The sequence below is a fragment of the Lagenorhynchus albirostris genome, chromosome 1 (genome assembly GCF_949774975.1).
Source record: "Lagenorhynchus albirostris chromosome 1, mLagAlb1.1, whole genome shotgun sequence".
Lineage (NCBI taxonomy): Eukaryota > Metazoa > Chordata > Mammalia > Artiodactyla > Delphinidae > Lagenorhynchus > Lagenorhynchus albirostris.
Window position 1 is genome coordinate 2,753,722 of NC_083095.1, and position 20,234 is coordinate 2,773,955.

A 20,234-nucleotide genomic window follows, 5' to 3' on the forward strand; every position below is an offset into this window, starting at 1 on the left:
AGTTCACCCTCCAGCCAGGCAGCTCCCTGGAAGGCCGTGTTCACTGTGTGGGCCTCGCTTCACCTCCCCAGGGAACAGGCTGGGGCAGGCATCTCTGCTGAAACCATGCTTGACTGAGGGGCCTGAGCTGCCCCTCCGCTGCCTGGGCCAACAGGGAGGGCCCTTCCACAGCTGGCCTCCCCACCCGTGGAGGAGAAGCCTGGCGGCCCCTCATCCTGGCAACTCTTTCCCCCAGACCGGGAGTCCCAGCTGGGCCTGCGGTGGCCCAGGTTGCTCTGGCCACGTGGACGGGACCTGAGTGCCGGGGCCACGCCTGCCGCTACTGTCCAAGCCCTTGGCCAGGCCATCGCTCCTCCGTCCCGCAGACGCCCTCCGTTCCAACCTGGGCCCGCCTTGGAGACCCAGCAGGCTTCTGCCCCATCCACGCTGCATCTACCCTGCCCCATGGCACTGACGGTTCCAGGGATGGGGGACCTCAGAGGCCCGGAGAGGCACCCGTCCTGATGGGTGTTGGCAGGGAGGGAGGCCTGGTGGGAAAGCCTCCAGATCACAGGCCCTGGAGTGACCCGGGGCTGGGCTGAAATCCTGCCGTGGCACTTCCTGTTGCAGGATTCTCCAAACCCCCGTCTCATCAACAAATGGGAGAAATGACCACTGCTGGGAGGAGGAAGCCACGTGAGATGACTTACCAGTCACCGCGCAGGCTCAGAGGATGGGCTCAGGAGATGGACCGGAAGCGGGTGGCAGGAAGAGCCGGGGCCGTGCAGTCGTGCTGTTGAGGTGTCAGGGCCCAGGTGGCCGTGGCTTCAGCTCCAGTGTCCAGCCTCAGTGGCAGCGGTGGGTGCAGCCTGCGGCGTCTGTGGCCAGGAGCCAAGGCAGCGGGGTTCTCGTGCAAGTGCGTCTAGGTTGCAATGTGGGGGGCTGTTCCCAGCAGCGGGGCCTCCGGACCTGCTTCTCATCCCTCCTCAGAGATTCTGTGGGCTTCCCCATCTTCTTTCCGGAGTCCTACATCATTTAGTTATCTAGCTGTCCCATCGGTATCGTGAGAGGTGGGCTAAAATCTCCAACTGCAGTTACGGATCTGTGTCCTCCCTCTAGCCGTCAGACTGCGTCATGCGTTTCGAAGCTGTTATTAGGTGCATACCCACTTATAACTTTATGTCTTCCTGATGAACGGACCCTTTTATCATTATGAATTGTCCCTCTTTGCCCCTAATAATATGCTTTGCCTTAAAGTTTATTTTGTGTGATATTAATATAATCTCTCCAGCTTTCCTAGGCTGTCTGCAAGGAATACCCACGTAATTGTGCTTCTCAGATATTGGAATTTTTACAAATTGAAGGTTTGTGGCAACCCAGTGTTGTCAGATGATGGTTAGCATTCTTTTGGCAATAAGGCATTTTAAAATTAAGGTTATGTGCATTGTTTTCTAGACAATGGTATTGCACACTTAATAGACTGTAGTATAATGTGAATATAACTTTTATATGCACTGGAAAACCAAAAAACTCCTGTGACTTGCTTTATTGCAATCTTAGTTTTATTGCAGTTGGTCTGGAACTGAACCTGCAGTATCTCCGAGGTTGGTCTGTATCTCTTTTTCCACACTTTTACTTACAAACTATCTGTGCCTTTGTGTATAAAGTGTGTCTCTTGTAGATGGCATAGAGTTGGATCTTGCTTTTTCATCTAGTACGATAACATTTACCTTGTAATTGGAGTGTTTATTCCATCTACATAGAATTTCGGTTGCAATTAGGTTAGATTTAGATCTGCCATTTTGCTGTTTGTTTTGTCTCATCTCTTTTGGTTGCTCTTTCCCTGCCTTCTTTTGTGTTAATACAGTATTTCTTAGAATCCCATAATTTTCCCATTGGATTTCCAGCTATATGTCTTTGCATATATTATTTTTCAGTGGTTGCTCTAGAGATTAAAGTATGCATTTTAACGTATCCCAGTCTACGTGGAATTAGTATTGGATTCCTTCAGGTAAAATACAGCCACGTACATCTCCATTCACTCTGCCATCTATGTTACATCTTTGTTATAAACACAATACAGTGTTAGTACTTTTGCTTTACATAGTAATGTTTTTTAAAGGAATTAAGAAAGCAGAAGTAATACAGTGTGCGAGTTAGTTTATTGCCTCTCAGCTCCAAATCTACCCTTCTTTGTCCTGCTTTGTGGAACTGGAGCTGGACCATGGAAATATCTTTTGCCTGCTGGACGATGCTCCAGCGTTGTCAGTAGAGGGCACTAGAGGGCCACTGCAAGGCCATAGTCAAGCCACAGCTTCCCTTTCTGGTTCCCAGGTGCTTTTCATCCACCTGTGCGGCACAGCAGCCAGCAGCTGGCAGGAGGCCCGCCAGTGCTCACTCTCCAACGAGCTTCCTGGGTAACCAGTGGGTCACTTCCTACGAACCAGCTTCAGCCAGCACTGTCCTGTCCTGTTTCTTCACCACTGCTAGGCTGCATATTCCATGGGGGGGGGTGGTCTGAATTTCACCTTCTCACTTTATCCCCCTGAGCACTAGACAAAGCATCTGTTTTCTGCATTTGGTATTCCTGTAATCCTTAAAGTTCTCTTTTACCCACTTTAGTAGTTAACCATCTCTTACCAATTTATAAGTGTTAACATTTCCCTGTTCACATTATGAGTGGTTCCTGTCTTCTGGCTGGACATTGAGTGATACATCTAGTCTTTTACCCACATGTTTACCACTTCCACTGCCATCCATTCCTACCCATAGATCAGAGGTGTCATCTGAGTTCATTTCCCTTTACCCTAAACAACTTGCTTCAGCATTTCTTATGGTGCAGATCTGCTTGCGACACATTTTCTCAATTTTTGTTTACAGAAAATGTCCTTATGTTGCCTTCACTTAGAAGATTCTGCTGGATATAGAGTTCTTGTTTGATCATTTTTAACTTTGGCACTTTGAATGACATTCCAAATTTTTCTGACTTCTATTGTTTCTGTTGAGAAGTCAGCTGTCAGTCGTAGAATTGGTCCCCGTCCATATAACCTGTTGTTTTTCTCTCACTGCTTTCACGGCTTTCTCCTTATCTTCAGCTTTCAGCAGTTGGACTATAATGTTCTGGGGAGTGGTTTCCATTGTTTCTATCCTGCTTTAGGTTCACCAAGATTCTTGGATTTTTAATTTAATGTTTTCCACAAGATTGGAGTGGTTTTGGCTTTATTTCTTCAAAAATGTCACCTGTCCCTTTCTCCATTTCCTCTCCTGCTGAGACAACTACATATATGTCGGCTCCTTTACATTGTCCCCCATATCTGAGGCTCTGTTCATTTTTCTTCAATCTTTTTTCTCTCCATTTTTGGGGTTAATTCCTATTGATCTATCTTGAAATTCACTAATTCTTCTGCCATCTCTAATCTGCTATTCAAACCATCTAAAAAAACCCCACAAATTTTTCATTTTAGTTTTCATACTGTTCAGCTCTAGAAATTCATTTTTTAACAGTTTTTAACTTTTGAGTTTCCCTGTCTGTTCACTAATTAAGATAATTATACTTTAATTATCGATACATCTTTATTTTAAAATTTATTTATTTATTTTTGGCTGCGTTGGGTCTGCGTTGCTGCGCGCAGGCTTTCTCTAGTTGTGGCGAGCGGGGGCTGCTCTTTGTTGTGGCGCGTGGGCTTCTCATTGCAGTGGCTCCTCTTGTTGCGGAGCACGGACTCTAGGTGCACGGGCTTCAGTAGTTGTGGCTCGCGGGTTCTATAGCACAGGCTCAACAGTTGTGGCGCACAGGCTTCATTTTTCCACCGCATGTGGGATCCTCCCACACCAGGGCTCGAACCTGCGTCCCTTGCACTGGCAGGAGGATTCTTAACCACTGCACCACCAGGGAAGCCCCTTGATACACATGTATAACAGGTGTTTTGATGTCTTTGCTAAATTGAACATCTGGATCCACGTGGAGTCAATTCCTACTGACTGTTTTTTCCTGACCATGAATCACATCTTCCCAATTCTTTGCATGTCCTAATTTTTGGTTGAAAATTGGATATTTCAGACAACATATTGTAGTGTCTCTGGATTCTGTTGTGTTCTTACGATGATTGTTTTGTTGTTGTTATTGTTTTAGAGGGAAGTTAACTTGCCTGTATTCAAACTACGAATTCTGTCTCCCACGGCTGGGTGCAGCAGCTGCTATCTTTAGCTTGTAGCCCCAGCTTTTGTTCCTCTGTTCCGCTGGGGATATTCCCCTCTGCCTGCATAGTTTGGCAGTCAGTCAGGGATCTCAGTAAACTTTATACTCAGCAGCTCATCCTCTCCGTGGTGTCCTTGTTTCTGAGGATTCCCTCCTAAATTCACAGCTTCTCCACCATCATCAAGTTATATCCTCTGATACCTCAAGCCAGTAAGGCTACAGCTTTGTACCACCCATGCTGTACACAGTTGGGGAATGCACTCAGATAAAAAGCAGTGAACTCATAAATCTCACCGTGTAGCTGCCTCTCCAGAGTAGATCCCTGTCTGTTCTTCACTGAGTCTGTAGCACATGCATAGATCTGTGGTCAGGCAGGGATTTGAGCAAAAGGTTGACTCAGATTTTGAGTGTCATCCCTTCTGTGGTTCTCTCACTTCCAGAGGTTTGCCCAGGTTTTTTTTTTTTTTTTTTTTAATTTATTTATTTTTGGCTGTGTTGGGTCTTCGGGGCTGCACACGGGCTTTCTCTAGTTGCAGAGTGGGGACTACTCTTCGTTGCGGTGTGTGGGCTTCTCATTGTGGAGCACGGGCTCTAGGTGCACGGGCTCAGTAGTTGTGGCTCACGGGCTTAGCTGCTCTGTGGCGTGTGCGATCTTCCTGGACCAGGGATTGAAGCTGTGTCGCCTGCACTGGCAGGCGGATTCTTAACTACTGCGCCACCAGGGAAGTCCCTGCCCGGGTTTTTTTTCAGCTCTGAACTCTGTTCTCTGCTATTTCAAGATGATAGGGATGTGGTGCCCTGCTGCTCTTTTCCTCCACTATGGCAAAGGGCATCATTGGGCAGCATCATTGGGGGAAATACACAAACTCCCAATTCTTATCCCTTGTAGTTGCAGTTTTTCAAGAATACTCTTCTAGTTTCTCTCTGCTTGGGGGTGCTTTCCAGTTCTTTTAAATAGTTGGGATGCATTTGTTTCAGTATTTTGCTCAAATTTTATCATTGTTATCTGCCGATGGGGTGGCCTGACCACTTTATTCCACCATCAGTACTGGAAGTGTTCATTTAATACCTCCAGTGGTAAAATACATATGACATAAAATTTACCATCTTAACCACTTTGAAGTGTACAGTTCAGTGGTATTAAGTATATTCACATTAACCATCACCACCAACCATCTCCAGAACTCTTTTCATCTTGCAAAACGGAAACATTGTACCCACGAAACAATAACTACCCCTCCCCCAGCCCCTGGCAGCCACCGTTCTACCTTCTGTCTCTGAATTTGCCTACTCCCGACACCTCATATAAGCGGAATCCTACAGTATTTGTCACTTTGTGGCTTATTTCACTTAGCATAGTGTCCTTGCTATAGACTGAATGTTTGTGTCCCTGTAAACTCATATTTTGAGACTTAACCCCTCCCCCCAGTGTGATGGTATTTGGAGGTGGGGCCTTTGGGAGGTAATTACGTCGTGAGGGTAGAACCCTCATGAATGAGATTAGTGCTCTTATAAAAGACACTTCAGGACTTCCCTGGTGGCACAGTGGTTAAGAATCTGCCTGCCAATGCAGGGGACACGGGTTTGAGCCGTGGTCCAGGAAGATCCCATATGCCATGGAGCAACTAAGCCCGTGAGCCACAACTACTGAGCCTGCGAGTCACAACTACTGAGCCCACGTGCCACAGCTACTGAAGCCCGTGCGCCTAGAGCCCGTGCTCTGCAACAAGAGAAGCCACCGCTGTAAGAAGCCCGCGCACCACAAGGAAGAGTAGCCCTCGCTTACCACAACTAGAGAAAGCCTGCGTGCAGCAATGAAGACCCGATGCAGCCAAAAATAAATAAATTTATTAAAAAAAAAATTTCAGAGAGGTCCCTTGCCCCTTTTGTGAGGACACAGCAAAGACAGCCATCTGGAAACCAGGAAACAGGCCTTCATCAAACACCAAACCTGCTGATGCCTGGACCTTGGACTTCTCAGCTTCCAGAGACGTGAGAAATAAATTTCTTTTGTTTATAAGCTACCCAGTTTATGGTATTTTGCTATAGCAGCCTGAATGGACGAAGACAGCCCTCAAGATACAACCATGTTGTAGTATATATCAGATTCCCTTTCTTTTGAGACTGAATAATATTCATTATACACATATGCCACATTTTGTTTATCCATTCATCTGTCGGTGGACACTTGGGTTGTTTCCACCTTTTGGCTACTGTGAATAATGCTATTATAAACATGGGTGTATAAATATTTCTTCAAGACCTTGCTTTCAATTCTTTTGATATACACCCAGAAGTAGAATTACTGGGTCATACGATAATTCTATTTTTAACTTTTTGAGGAAACTAATGCCTTTCTAAGAAGTCCCTTCTTTTGCTTACATTGGCCAGAGTTTGTTTCTGTCACTAGCAAACTGAGTCCTGCCGAGGTGCATCCTCACCCCCAGATTGTAGCGTGCTCACTAGAACGGCAAGTCAGAGGACTGCGGACTGCCAGCCTCCCTGGAAAACAGAGCCAGAGGAAAAAGCTCTTTAACAGCAAGTGCAATGCAAGGAAGAAGTGAGGAATAAAGGAAGCAGCAAGAGCAAATAAGAGAGGGTGCATTACTGAACCAGCTATAGCTTCCGGACAAACCAATTTGTTCAATCTCATGGTAAACTTTCAGAGAGGCTGTATGAAGCTACTACAACTCTGCAGAGTCCAGGGTGTGAGAGAGAAGAATTAATAGGCTGAGTCCCACCTCCTATGGCTGGAGTCCATGGAGGGCATCAACACCTGTTGCAGTGCCATGTGGCACATTTGTGGGTACTGAGAAGATCCTGCTGTGTCTTGTACTTCAGCAGAGGCAGGGAAGTCCCAGGCCTGGAGACAAGGGGTACAGGGTCTGGGTGTGAGGTGAAGCACTGATGGAGTGTGCCTTGAGCAGCAGTAGTTCAGGAGCAGTTGCTGCTGCAGCACACCTGGATCCATGATCATGGTAACAATCAAGCCAATGCAAGGATGCAAGGACCAGAAAGCAGGGCATGTGGGCAGGTCTAGGGTGACGTGTGAAGTGAATGTAGTATGGGGGTGGAGGAAATGGGGAGATGGTGAAAGGGTACAAATATTCAGTTATAAGATTAATCAACTCTGAGGATCTAATGTACAGCATGGTGACTGTACTATAACAATTCTGTATTGCATACTTGAAATTTGTTGAGAGTAGATCTTAAATGTTCTCACCACACATCTTAACAATATTAAGCCTTCCAATCCATGAACATGGGATATCTTTCCATTTATTTGTCTTCTTTAATTTCTTGCAGCAATCTTCTGTAGTTGCTGGTGTACAAACCTATTCCTTCCTTGGTTAAGTTTATTTCTAAGTATTTTATTCTTTTTGATGCCAATGTTAATGGAATTGTTTTCTTAATTTCAACTTTTCAGATTGTTCATTGTTAGTATATAAAAATTAAACTGATTTTTGTGTGCTGACTTTGTATCCTGCTACTTTACTGAACTTACTAGCTTTAAGTCTCTTTGTGGAATCTTTAGGATTTTCTACATATAAGATCATATCATCCATGAACAGAGATAATTTTACTTCTTCCTTTCCAATCTGGATACCTTTTATTTCTTTTTCTTGCCTAATTGCTCTGGCTAGGGCATCCAGTACTACACTGATAGAAGTAGTGAAAGCAGGCATCCTTGCCTTCTTCCTGATCTTAAAGGAAAGGCTTTAATTCTTTCACCATTGACTATGATGTTCACTGTGGGTTTTTCATATATGGTTTTTATTATGTTCATTTAGATTCCTTCTATTCCTAGTTTGTTGAGTGTTTTATCATGAAAGGATGTTGAACTTTGTCAAATGCATCTTCTGCATCAGTGAAGATGATCATGTGGTTTTTTCCTTCATTCTGTTAATGTGATATGTTGATTGATTTTTATATGTTGAACCACCCTTGCACTTCAGGAATTAATTCTCCTTGGTCATGTGTAAAATCCTTTTATTATGCTGCTGAATTGTTTGCTAATATTTTGTTGAGGATTTTTGCATTAACGCTCATAAAAGATATTGGTTCATAGTTTTCTTTTCTCATAGTGTCTTTCTCTAGCTTTGGTATCAGGGTTACCATGGTCTCATAAAGTGAATCAGGAAGTGTTCCCTCCTCAATTTTTTTGGAAAAGTTTGAGAAATATTGATGTTAACTCTTTAAATGTTTGATAGAATTCACTAGAGAAGCCATCAGGTCCAGGATTTTTCTTTGTTGGAAGATTTTTTTTATTACTGACTCAATCTCCTTACTAGTTACAGTTCTAGTTAGATTTTCTATTTCTTCATGATTTAGTCTTGGTAGGTTTTATGGCTGTAGCAATTTGTCCATTTCATCCAAATTGTTGGTGTACAATTTTTTTTTTTTTTTTTTTTTTTGCGGTATGCGGGCCTCTCACTGTCGTGGCCTCTCCCGTTGCGGAGCACAGGCTCCGGACGCGCAGGCTCAGCGGCCATGGCCCACGGGCCCAGCCACTCCACGGCATGTGGGATCCTCCCGGACCGGGGCACGAACCCGCGTCCCCTGCATCTGCAGGCGGACCCCCAAACACTGCGCCACCAGGGAAGCCCGGTGTACAATTATTCATAGTCCTCTCACAATCCTTTTTATTTCTGAAGAGTCAGTAGTAATGACCCTACTTTCATTTCTAACTTTAGCAGTTTGGGTCTTCTTTTCCTCTTAGTTCATCTAACTAAAGGCTCGTCAACTCTGTTGACCTTTCTGACAAACCAACTTTTGGGTCATTGATTTTTCCATTCTCTATTTCATTTACCTCTGCTCTCATCTTTACTATTTCCTTCTTTCTGCTACCTTTAGGTTTGGTTTGTTCTTTTTCTAGTTCCTTAATTTGTAAAGTTCACTTGTTGATTTGAGATCTTTGTTTTTTAAAGTAAGCATTTATTGCTATAAATTTTCCCCACTGCACTGTTTTTGAGGCAATGCCTAATTTTTTTTTTTTTTTCCGGTACACGGGCTTCTCACTGTTGTGGCCTCTCCCGTTGCAGAGCACAGGCTCCGGACGCACAGGCCCAGTGGCCATGGCTCACGGGCCCAGCCGCTCCGCGGCATGTGGGATCTTCCCGGACCGGGGCACGAACCCGTGTCCCCTGCATCGGCAGGCAGACTCTCAACCACTGCACCACCAGGGAAGCCCGCAATGCCTAATTTTGGTATGTTGTGTTTGTACTTTCATTCACCTCTAAGTATTTTCTAATTTCCTTTGTGATTTCTTCTTTGAGCCATTGGTTAAGAATGTGTTGACTTCCACAAATTTGTGAATTTTCCAGTTTTCCTTGTGTTATTGATTCCCACCTTTATCCTGTTGTGGTTGGAGAAGATACTTTTTATGATAGCTATCTTCTTAAATCTACCAAGACTTAATTTATGGCCTAACATATAGTCTATCCTGGAAAATGCCCCATGTGCACTTGAGAAGAATGTGTATGCTGTTATTGGGTAGAGTGTTCTGAATATGTCTGACAGACATAGTTTATTGTGTTGTTCAAGTCCTCTATATTTTTATCTTTTGCATGGTTGATCTATCCATTAAGATTGGGGAATGAAGTCTCCAACTATTATCACAGAACTATCTATTTTTGCTTCATATATATTAATGGTCTGTTGTCAGGTGTATAAATGCTTATAATTGTTTTATCTTCTTGCTGTATTTGAATGTTTTGTTACTGTATGTCCTTTTTTGTCTTTCGCAACTTTTTTTAAAGTCTATCTTATCTGATATTAGTATAGCCACCGCTGCTCTCCTTTGACTACTATTTGCATGAAATGTTTCCATCCTTTCACTTCCAACCTGTTTATGTCCTTGGATCTAAAGTGATTCTCTTGTAGACAGCACATAGTTGGACCATTTTTTTAAAAAGAAATTCATTCTGCCAATCTCTGTCTTTTGATTGTAGAGTTTAATCCTTTTATGCTTAAATACTGATAAGGAGGGGCTTATTTATGTCGTCTTTCTATCTGTTTTCTATATTCCTTATTGGTATCGTCATCTCTCATTTCCCACATTACTGTCTTCTTCTGTGTTTAGTTGATTTTTCATAGTGAAATGCATCCCCTTCTTGTTTCCTTTAGCATATATTCTACCACTATTTTCTTTGTGATTACCACGGGGATTACGTTTACTAAAGTTGTATCACTCTAATTTGAATTTACACCAGTCTAACTTCAATAACATACAAAAACTCTGCTCCTTTACAGCTCCATCTCCATATCTTATAGTTCTTGATGTCACAAAATTACAACTTTATATGTTTTGTGTCCAGAAGCTTAAACTAACAATGGTTTTTCTGTTAATGCATTAGTCTTTGAAATTATGTAGAAAACAAAATATGTAGTTATCAATCAAGGCCAAATTATTATTATCTTTTAGATTACAATTGACACTTGAACGACAGGTCAAAAGTCCGTGTATAACTTTACAGTTGGCCCTCTGCATCCAACGTTCTGCATCTGCAGATTGTGTAGTACTGTAGTACATATTTATTGAACAGAATTTGCATATCAGTGGACCCACACAGTTCAAAAACCAAGTCGCTGGAGGGTCAACTGTAATTTGCTTTAAATATACTACCCTCAGAAAATAAAAGTGGAGTTATAAACCATTGTTACAATAATAGTAGCTTTTATAGTTGCCCCACGTTTACCTTTACTGAGGTCTTTATTTCTCCATATTTTCCATACGACTTCAGGTTACTGTCTGATGTCCTTCCAAATCACTCTGCAGGACTCTCTTGAGCATTTCTTGCAGAATGGGTCTGGTGGTAACAAACTCCCTCAGCTTTTGTTTATCGTCTCTTAACTTCTCCCTCACTTCTGAAGGGCAGTTTTGCCAGATATGGGATTCTTTTTTAAAAAATTTACTTATTTTATTTATTTATTTTTGGCTGTGCTGGCTCTTCGTAGCTGCGCGTTCTTTCTCTAGTTTCAGCAAGCAAGGGCTACTCTTCATTGCAGTGCGTGGTCTTCTCATTACAGTGGCTTTTCTTGTTGCAGAGCATGGGCGCAGGCTTCAGTAGTTGTGGCACATAGGCTCTAGAGCACAGGCTATGTAGTTGTGGCGCACGGGCTTAGGTGCTCCACGGCATGTGGGATCTTCCTGAACCAGGGCACGAACCTGTGTCCCCTGCACTGGCAGGTGGATTCTTAACCACTGCGCCACCAGGGAGGCCCCAGATATGGGATTCTTGATTGTGGGGTTTTTTTTAGCTTATCAACCCACTGCCTTCTGGATGCCAATGTTTCTGATGAGAAGTCTGCTCATTATCTTATTGAGGACCCCTTACATGTGCTGAGTTGCTTCTCTCTTGCTGCTTTCCAGATTTTCTTAGGCTTTTGATGGTTTCATTATCACGTGTCTTTGTGTGGGTCTCTGAGTTCATCTTACATGGAGTTTGTTGAGCTTCTTGGATGTTTATGTCTTTCGTAAAACTTGGGAAGTTTTTGGCCATTATTTCTTCACATATTCTCTCTGCCCCTTTCTCTCTTTTCCGTCTGGGGGGTCTCACAATGTGTACATTGATCTGCTTGATGGGCCCACTGGTCCCTTGGGCTCTGTTCACTTTTCATCAATCTCTTTTCTTTCTGTTCCTCAGACTCGATAATTTCAAGCATTCTGCCTTCAAGATTTGAGCATTCTTCTGCCTGCTCAAATCTGCTGTTGAATCTCTTTGGTGAATTATTCATTTCCATCATTACTGTTTTCAACTTTAACATTGTTTCGAGTTTCCTGTTAGGTTTTCTAGCTCTATATTGCTATTTCCACTTGATTCACATGTCGTTTTCTTGACTTTTCCCTCATCTTCCTTTAGTTCTTTGAGCATCTTTTTACCAGTTGTTTTTAAACTTTGTCTAGTAGGTCTGCCATCTGGTCTTTCTCAGGGAAAGTTTCTGTTGGTTTTTTTTCCCTTTGAATAGGCCATTTCTTTGTATGCCTTGTGATTTTTGTTGTTGTTGAAACAACCATTTGAGTCTAATAATGTGGTAATTCTGAAAATCAGATTCTCCCCCTTCCCCAGCGTTTGCTGTTTGGTTGTTACAGGCTATCTGTGTGTGAAGGATCAGCGTGAGGTGTAAATTTAAGGTTTTCTCAGACATTTTCTGAGTCTGTGCCTCTTCCCCTGGCTAATTTTCTCTGCAGTTGCTCTTGAATGCCTTTGTCTTCAATGTCTGGCTCCCAAAAGGGGAAAAGGAAAATGAGGGGGTGGGGAGGGTGGATCAAAAAAAAAAAAATCGTTGGCCCTTTAAATCCCCCAGTGTTGCTTCCGTTGAGGGGAAAGGGCTTGCAATGATGGTGGGGGTGTGTGATCATGACTGTGTGCCTCTGTCTGCACCTCCACGATCAGAAGCAGTAACCAGGGTTCAGAACACAGATCCCAGTATTCAGAAAATAGGATCCTTGCTCCCACAAGCTGTGCGCAAGCTGCTCTAGGAACAGGCATCTGGCCGCCTGCCATCGGACTTGGTAACTGCTATTATGTTATCAGCTGAAATTGATGGAGAGTACAGTTGGCCCTTGAACAACATGGATTTCACTGCACGAGTCACTTATATCCAGATCTTTTTCAATAAATATGTACTACATTACTACACGATCTGCAGTTGGTTGAATCCGCAGATGCAGAACCGTGGATATGGAGGGCCAACTGTCAAGTTACACGTGAATTTCCGACTTCACGGGAGGTCGGTGCCCCTAACCCCCATGTTGTTCAAGGGTCACCTGCAATGACAACTTATTGTCCAAGACTTGCCCTGGAAGTTGCAAGGCTTCAACAGACTCCAGAATGCTGAAGGACGAAGAAGCTCACTTGAGATCACAGTGACTCAGGGACAGAATCCAAGCCCCTGATTCCTAGCTAGGCATGACTTGGCTTCACAGAGCTGGGAAATGCTCCAGCCAAACGTAGGCTGGAGCAGGAAGGCAAGGAGAAAGTGGGTTGAGGGAATGAGGAGAGGGAAAAGTAGGGAAAGCATTTCAATTCTGAATCTCCATCATGAAAAAAGCAGTCAGCCAACAGGACCCAGAGTAAACTAGCTTAGAAGGCTGTTTAGAGCAGGTGCCAAGAAAGCCCCAGCAGCAACCCCCCCAGAACGTTCTGTGCCCAATCCATCCTGTGCTGAAGCCCTGGGGCCTGTCTCAGGGATCTCAGGGGAACAGGCCCAAGGAGCTGCAAGTGCTTCTCTGCAGTGAGTGTCCCACGGGGACCACATACCACCAGCCCCCCTGAGCCAGAAAAGGTGGCCTCCCAGGCAGGCAGGGAGCCTGCAGCTTCCTCCAAGCAGGGACACGCAGCCTTGCCTCTGAGAGCCGTGGACACAAGCAGACACCAGGCACCAGAGCCCGAGCGCTGCAGCCTGAGTCTTCACGAGTCCCCCTGGTCGCACTCCTCTCCAGGTGTCTGTTATCGGCTCATGCGTGGAAAATCACTCCAAACCTCAGTGCTGGCAACACAGACATCCTTTTCTTTGCTCACAATCCCGTGGGTCAGCAATGTGAACTGGGTCCATCCGAGTAGTTCTCCTGCTGTCCTCTGGGCGGCCCCACCAGGGGTATATGGCTTCACGCACAGGTCTGGTGATCTGTGCTGGCTGTCACCTGGACCACCCGTCTCCAGAAGCTGGTCCCAAGCTTCTCCATCAGGTGGCAGAGTTCTCAGCAACCAGAGAAAGCCAGCCCAGATGCTCATGCCACGCTTGCTAAGGTTCCACGGGGCAAAGCAAGTCCATGAGCAAGCCCAGAGTCAGGGCGAGTGATAGCACGTGGCAGGCACGCCCGGAGGTGTCCCTCACTGGGCCGCTCCTCTAACAGCCTTTCCTACCAGACGTGTCAGAGAGAGGAGGTCAGCAGGGCCAGCTCTGCGGTCAGGGCCAGACGGGGGCAGAATTATGTCCTGGCCCTGCTGTGAAGGCACAGAGGCCGGATGGAGGCTCGGGCCTCACGGTGCTGAAGGACAGGATTCACTGGGCACCGCCAAGTACTGGGCTCAGTGTCCCGGAGCAGCAGAGGAGCTGGAGACTACCCTCTGGGGAGGAAGGGGCCCGTGGGACTGACGTCAGTGGCTGGGTGGCATTTCAACACAGGCCCGAAAAGGGACATGGTGGGAAAACTCCAGAGTCCTCTCTGGACAGCTCGGCGCCGGGGGTGGAGAGGTCGGGGACGTGGGGGAGGAGTGACCGGGCCTTAGCTGATGAGGAGGGCTGATGCCAGGTCAAGCCAGCCTGGGGCACCATCCAGGTTTCCGGGCAGGTGTTCTGCCACCGGCAGGGCAACTGAACCCCATCTGTTGTGACGGGTGCAGTGACGAAACCAAGGCCTGTGCGAGGGACTGCGCAGGCCCTGGAGACGCGAGTTCCCTTGCAGGAAGAGGGCACGCTCCCAGCCGGTGCTCGGTGGAGGCTGCAGGCAGGGAAGGACACCCCAGCAGGGGCCCCGGGGCCTGGATCCGAGACGGGGACCTGGGCCGTGCTTGCTGCAGCTGGCGATGGGGAGCTCGGGAGGGGCCCGGCCGTGGGCCACAGCCAAACCGAAGAGGCCCCACCTCGTCCTCCCCACGGCTGCTCAGCCACTTGACAGCAGCCATGGCAGGAGGCCCGGAGAGGAGCTGTCTCAAGGCCAGCCGACCGGGGCCTCCAGCCCAACCCACCACCCACCACCCGACTGACCTTCAACGAGTCACTTCGGCGCTCCGGCCTCAGCTGCCTCGGACGAGTGGGGGACCCCCTATTTCACAGAGCAGGATTCCCAAGCCTCAGAGCAGTAACGGCAAGGGACTGTCAGTGTCAGTCGTCTACAAGAGTGGGAATAGGAAGAAAACGGCTTCTTGGATTTTTCTAATTTTGAACAGACTAATCACAGGTACTGCCTGTATCCGGCATTATAAATGACTACACAAACACTGAGGTGCCTGGTCAGTAACTTCCTTCCGGATAGAGTGTGCCGCAAAGACCACTGGAGTATCATTGGTCTGGGGGTGAGACTGGAGGCGGGGATTCTGCAAGAGAAGTGAGGATTCTGCTTGAAGGCCCACGAGCTGTGAACAGCGTGGCTCTTCCCCTGCCCACGGAGATGCGGCGACACACACTCTGATCTTTGTCGAAGGAAAGGATGAACCACTTGTCGAGCATCTCTTCTCCACACAGCACCTGGGCTGGACGGAGGCATTTCCAGGCACTACCTCCGTTCAGCTAAATTGCTACCATCCTTGCTTTACAGATGAGGAAGCAGGCCAAGGGGGGCTAAGGGAGCGACCAAGATCCTAGCAGCTTTCATCACCGAGCGAGGCCCGAGTCTGTGTCCCGGGGCTTAAGCGGGGAGGCCGCACAGTGGAGCGGAGCCTCCGGCACATCCAGCCCTGACTCAGGCACTTTCTCCTTTCACACTTGGGTAAGACGTTCTTCTCTTAGTCTTGGTTTCCTCTTCTATTAAAACTGGATGATAGTCCCTACTCGTAAGGCTGCTATGAGCATTACATCAAATAAGGTATGTTTGGTCCTTAGGGGCCAAGGCAGTCTTCAACAAATTAAGCAATTAATACTAAAACCCACAAATAATTTGCTATACACAATTATCCGGAGTATAAGACTTAATTGTTGAGCTTCCCTGGTGGCGCAGTGGTTGAGAGTCTGCCTGCCAATGCAGGGGACACGGGTTCGAGCCCTGGTCTGGGAGGATCCCACATGCCGCGGAGCAACTGGGCCCATGAGCCACAACTACTGGGGCTGCGCATCTGGAGCCTGTGCTCCGCAACGAGAGGCCGCAACAGTGAGAGGCCCACGCACCGCGATGAAGAGCGGCCCCTGCTCGCCGCAACTGGAGAAAAGCCCTCGCACAGAAACGAAGACCCAACACAGCCAAAAATAAATAAATAAATAAACAAACTTTAAAAAAGACTTAATTGTTGGGCTTCCCTGGTGTCACAGGGGTTAAGAATCCACCTGCCAATGCAGGGGACACAGGTTCAAGCCCTGGCCCGGGAAGATCCCACATGCTGCAGAGCAACTAAGCCCATGTGCCACAACTACTGAGCCTGTGCCCGAGAGCCTGTGAGCCACAACTACTGGGCCCACGTGCCACAACTACTGAAGCCCGCACGCCTAGAGCCCATGCTCCGCAACAAGAGAAGCCACTGCAATGAGAAGCCCGCTCGCCACAACTAGAGAAAGACTGCGCGCAGCAATGACGACCCAACGCAGCCAAAAAAGAAAAAAAAAAAAAAAAGACTTAATTGTTGCTGAATTTACTTTTCAATCAATTAAGTGCCATGGGCCACCATATGCAAAATAACTTCGTTACACAAAGAGTCTTTGAAGGAGGACTAGGCGGCCCGCCAGCAAAGCTTTTCCTCAGGCCGAGCGCCGGCCACAGGTCCAGGGACACCAGTGACAGCCCTGACCTGAGGCCGGGGGTTCCTAACATACACCCCAGCTGGAGAGTCACCTGGGCGTGTTCAGCCCGCCTCCTGTCCTTGGACTCCCACCCAAACCCTCTGTCCCTGACTGCGAACAGGGGCGGCCTAGAGAAGGGAGCCTTTGGAGCAGCCTGTCTGCAGTGCCTCCCGGGGAACTTGGCTTCTCTAAGTTTCTGAGCAGCCGTGAACATTCACCAGGCCTTGGCCATGGGTGGGAAACCAGGTTGATGCAAGGATCACCGTGGAACCACATGAAATTCCAACACCCTCCGGTGGATGGTGAGGGAAAAACAGAGCCTCAACTTGACTGAAGGGGGCCTGGCCCGTCCCACGTAAACCACAGGGTCTGCTGCGGTACCTGCACTAGCTGTCGCTCCCTCTTCAACTGTCACCTCCTCGGGGACACCTTCTCCAAGAGCGCCCCAGGCAAGATGATCCCTGCCCCCAGATCACTCAGAGCTGAGAAGCACTGCCCAGCACAGGGCGTCCGAGCTGCAAGGCGTCTGCGCAGCGCCTCTAGGCCAGGACCCTGAACGTCTGTCTGCTCACACCTCAGTCACCCAGCTCACATGATGGGGCAGGGGCTTGTGAGGAGCGGGCAGAAACGGAGGACCAGAAAACCAGAATCCGCAGAGCGCTCTTCAACCTCATTTCAAACGTACAAGCACCAGATCTTTAATTTGAATTCATTTTCCCCCCAGTACTTAGGCGATAAAAAATAGCAAATAGTTCAAGAAATAAGCCAAGAGCCCAGAAAACCCCAAACCTCAGCGCTTCCATCTCTGGATGCCCAGGGACTGGCAGCTGCACATCCTCCCCACACCCCCTCCCCCAGGCGTCCATCATAAGCCATCATGGGGCCTTTCATCCTTAAGCACAAGGGCCAGCAGGCATTCACTTCTCTTCCTCAACGCACCAGACCTCCCCATTTCTTTATTCTATGTGGCTATTATCGCCAGTCGTGGGGACCGAGATGACTATGACAGTCCTGATCTCGTAAAAAGCTTATAAAACACCTCAGATCAAAACGTTTAGTTATCACAGTACCGCGAAGGGCACAGGGCAACAAGTTGCCTCATTCATGGCGGATGAAAGGAGAGATTGGTACAACCCCTCTGGAAGACAGAGAACAGTATGTGTCGAGTGTAAAAGCGAACAGACTTTTGGACCCAAATTCTAATCCTCTGTATTTATTCTACAGCTACACTTGCATGTGGGCAAAATGATACAGTCTGCTCATATTACAAATGGTACTCCAGTGACTATCGATCGAGGGTGGTTTAAGTAAACTGTATCTAGTCATAACTAGATACCATAACTGGGATACCATGGAACCAATGCAAAGGAATGAAGCAACTTCGTATCCATGTCCTGATGCAGAAAGACTAAGATACTGGCAGGTGAAGTAAGAAAACGAGGTAAGAATGGTAAGGTAAGAAGGGCATACCTAGTACAGTCAGCCCCGTACCTGTAGACTTGGAACGCAAGGATACAGGGGGCTGACTGTTCCATTTCATACAAGTGACTTGAGCATCCTTGGATTCTGGTATCTGCAGGGGTCCTAGAACCAACCCCCCACAGATACTGAGGGGCGAGGGGCGGCTGCATATTATTTGTATGGAAGAATGAGTATCTGCACACGTGCAAGTGAGCGTGCACGCTTGTACATGTATTGATCCTCTCTCGAAGGACGCGGCAGAGCAGCAACTGCCTGTGGAGGGAGCCGGGTGGCTGGAGGACACGGATGGGGAACTTAGGTCTCTCACTGTTTGCCTTTTATACCAAGTACACCGGTTACCTATTTAAAAGGATAGAAAACTTAAATCGTTCCTTTATAGTATAGTATGAAGAGGGAAGTGCACAGAGGTGTAGGTGGCAGAAGCCTTGAGACCCATTCCCTCTGCTGAAGGTAGAGGCGTGAGGTCAGGACTGCAGAGAAGCAGCTGTGGCTGAGCCGCAGCGGGTAGGGCCAGGTGGAAGGGGGAAGGCGTAGCGGCCGAGAAAAGCCCGGAGAACGGCCCTGCAGTAGGAATGTCATATGGCTTAAGACAGCATGAAGGGTTGTGTGTTTTTGTAGAAGGCAAATGGAGCGTTTTAAGCAGGAAAGGGCCCGAATTATGGTGGGGAGGTGAGGAGTGGGTGAGAGAAGGAAAATGGAATGTCGGGGACAAGATGAATTCGGAGCTCGCGCATTAGCCCAGGAGACTGGGAGGAACCTGAGCGGTCACTGGACGTCGTAACGGAGAAGGAGGCTCGAGGGGGCTCTCAGAGGCAGGGGACACCCGTGTTTCTAGTTTGATGAGCTAAGGTATAGCAGTGCCACACAGCAGGGAAGAGAACTCAGAAACAGGAGTGGGGGAGGGAACTTAGTCTCAGACCTGTCATCTAGAGGTACTGACGGACACAGGAGTGAGCGCTGAGGGGCGGGGGCTCACAGTGTGACAGCTATCAGGCCACAGGTGAAGCAGAGGCCCCAGTGGGGGATGAGATGGTCCGGGGAGGGAGAGCTGAAAGAGGGGGAAGGCCAGGGGTTGCTTTAAGGCCTGCAACTGCAGGAAAGCAGACTTGGCAGGCTGCCCTGGGAGACTGGCTCCACCCAGCCCGGGGCCAAAGAGTAACTCAGGATCTCCCGTGAGCTTGTCTAGACTCTAATGATGCCCCAAGCACGAAGCAGCTGCAAGAGAGGAACAAGCACGGTCTTCAATCTGCCAAGAAGGAAAGGAATTCGATCACCTGGAATGCTTCACGCATCTCTCACTTCCAAGAGTCAGCACCTAGCATGGCCCTGGGAACGCGGGAGCACGGAGAACAGGAAGTGCAGCATTTTCAGTACGTGCACTCGCTGGGTGGAGGCAGAGGGCGGCGCCACGGAAGATCCGGAGTCCCCACCCGGGGCTGCCGCCCCTCTCCTACCGCATAGGTTGGGATGTGCGCCTGTGCTCAGGCTCGGGATGATGACAGATGTGGCACAGCAGGCGACCTGGATGCATCTGTACGTGGGAGTCCTTTCCTTCCTACTCGCCGGAAGGGGGCCTGGACCCCCGCTCCTCATGCACACTCGATTCAGGACCCATGAGTCGACTCCCGCCGGTCCTACGCTCCGCTCATACACGCAGGGCGGTCCACACTGCTCTCTGGGAGCCTTCCCCACAGCTCCTCCGTAACCCCTCATTTCACCCTGAGCTCACTGTTCTTCTAAGTCAAGGAAGACCAAGCCCAGACAGCCCCCAACCCCGGGGCGCATCCTAGTGGACGTCCAGTAGCAGACGATGGCCACCTCCCGAGCCCCGCCCCTCCTCCTGGGCCCCTTCGGCTTCCCTTCTTCCTCCATCTCCTGGAGCAAAGCCCAGGGTTCTGGCCTTGGCACTTGCTCCCCCTTGTTCCGCACCAGGAGTCACCTCCACAAGGCACATTCTGAGGTCTCTGACCCTTTGACCTCTTCTCCCAGGGGCCACCCTCAGGTCCCACCCTCCCTTCCACGCAGACCCTCCGGCAGCACTGGACACACTCTCCTGGGACACTGAGCGCCATGACCAAGTCTGCCAGGCGAGGGACTCCGAGAAGCGCCCCTTAAAGCCCGCCTATGCTACGTGAAGTCA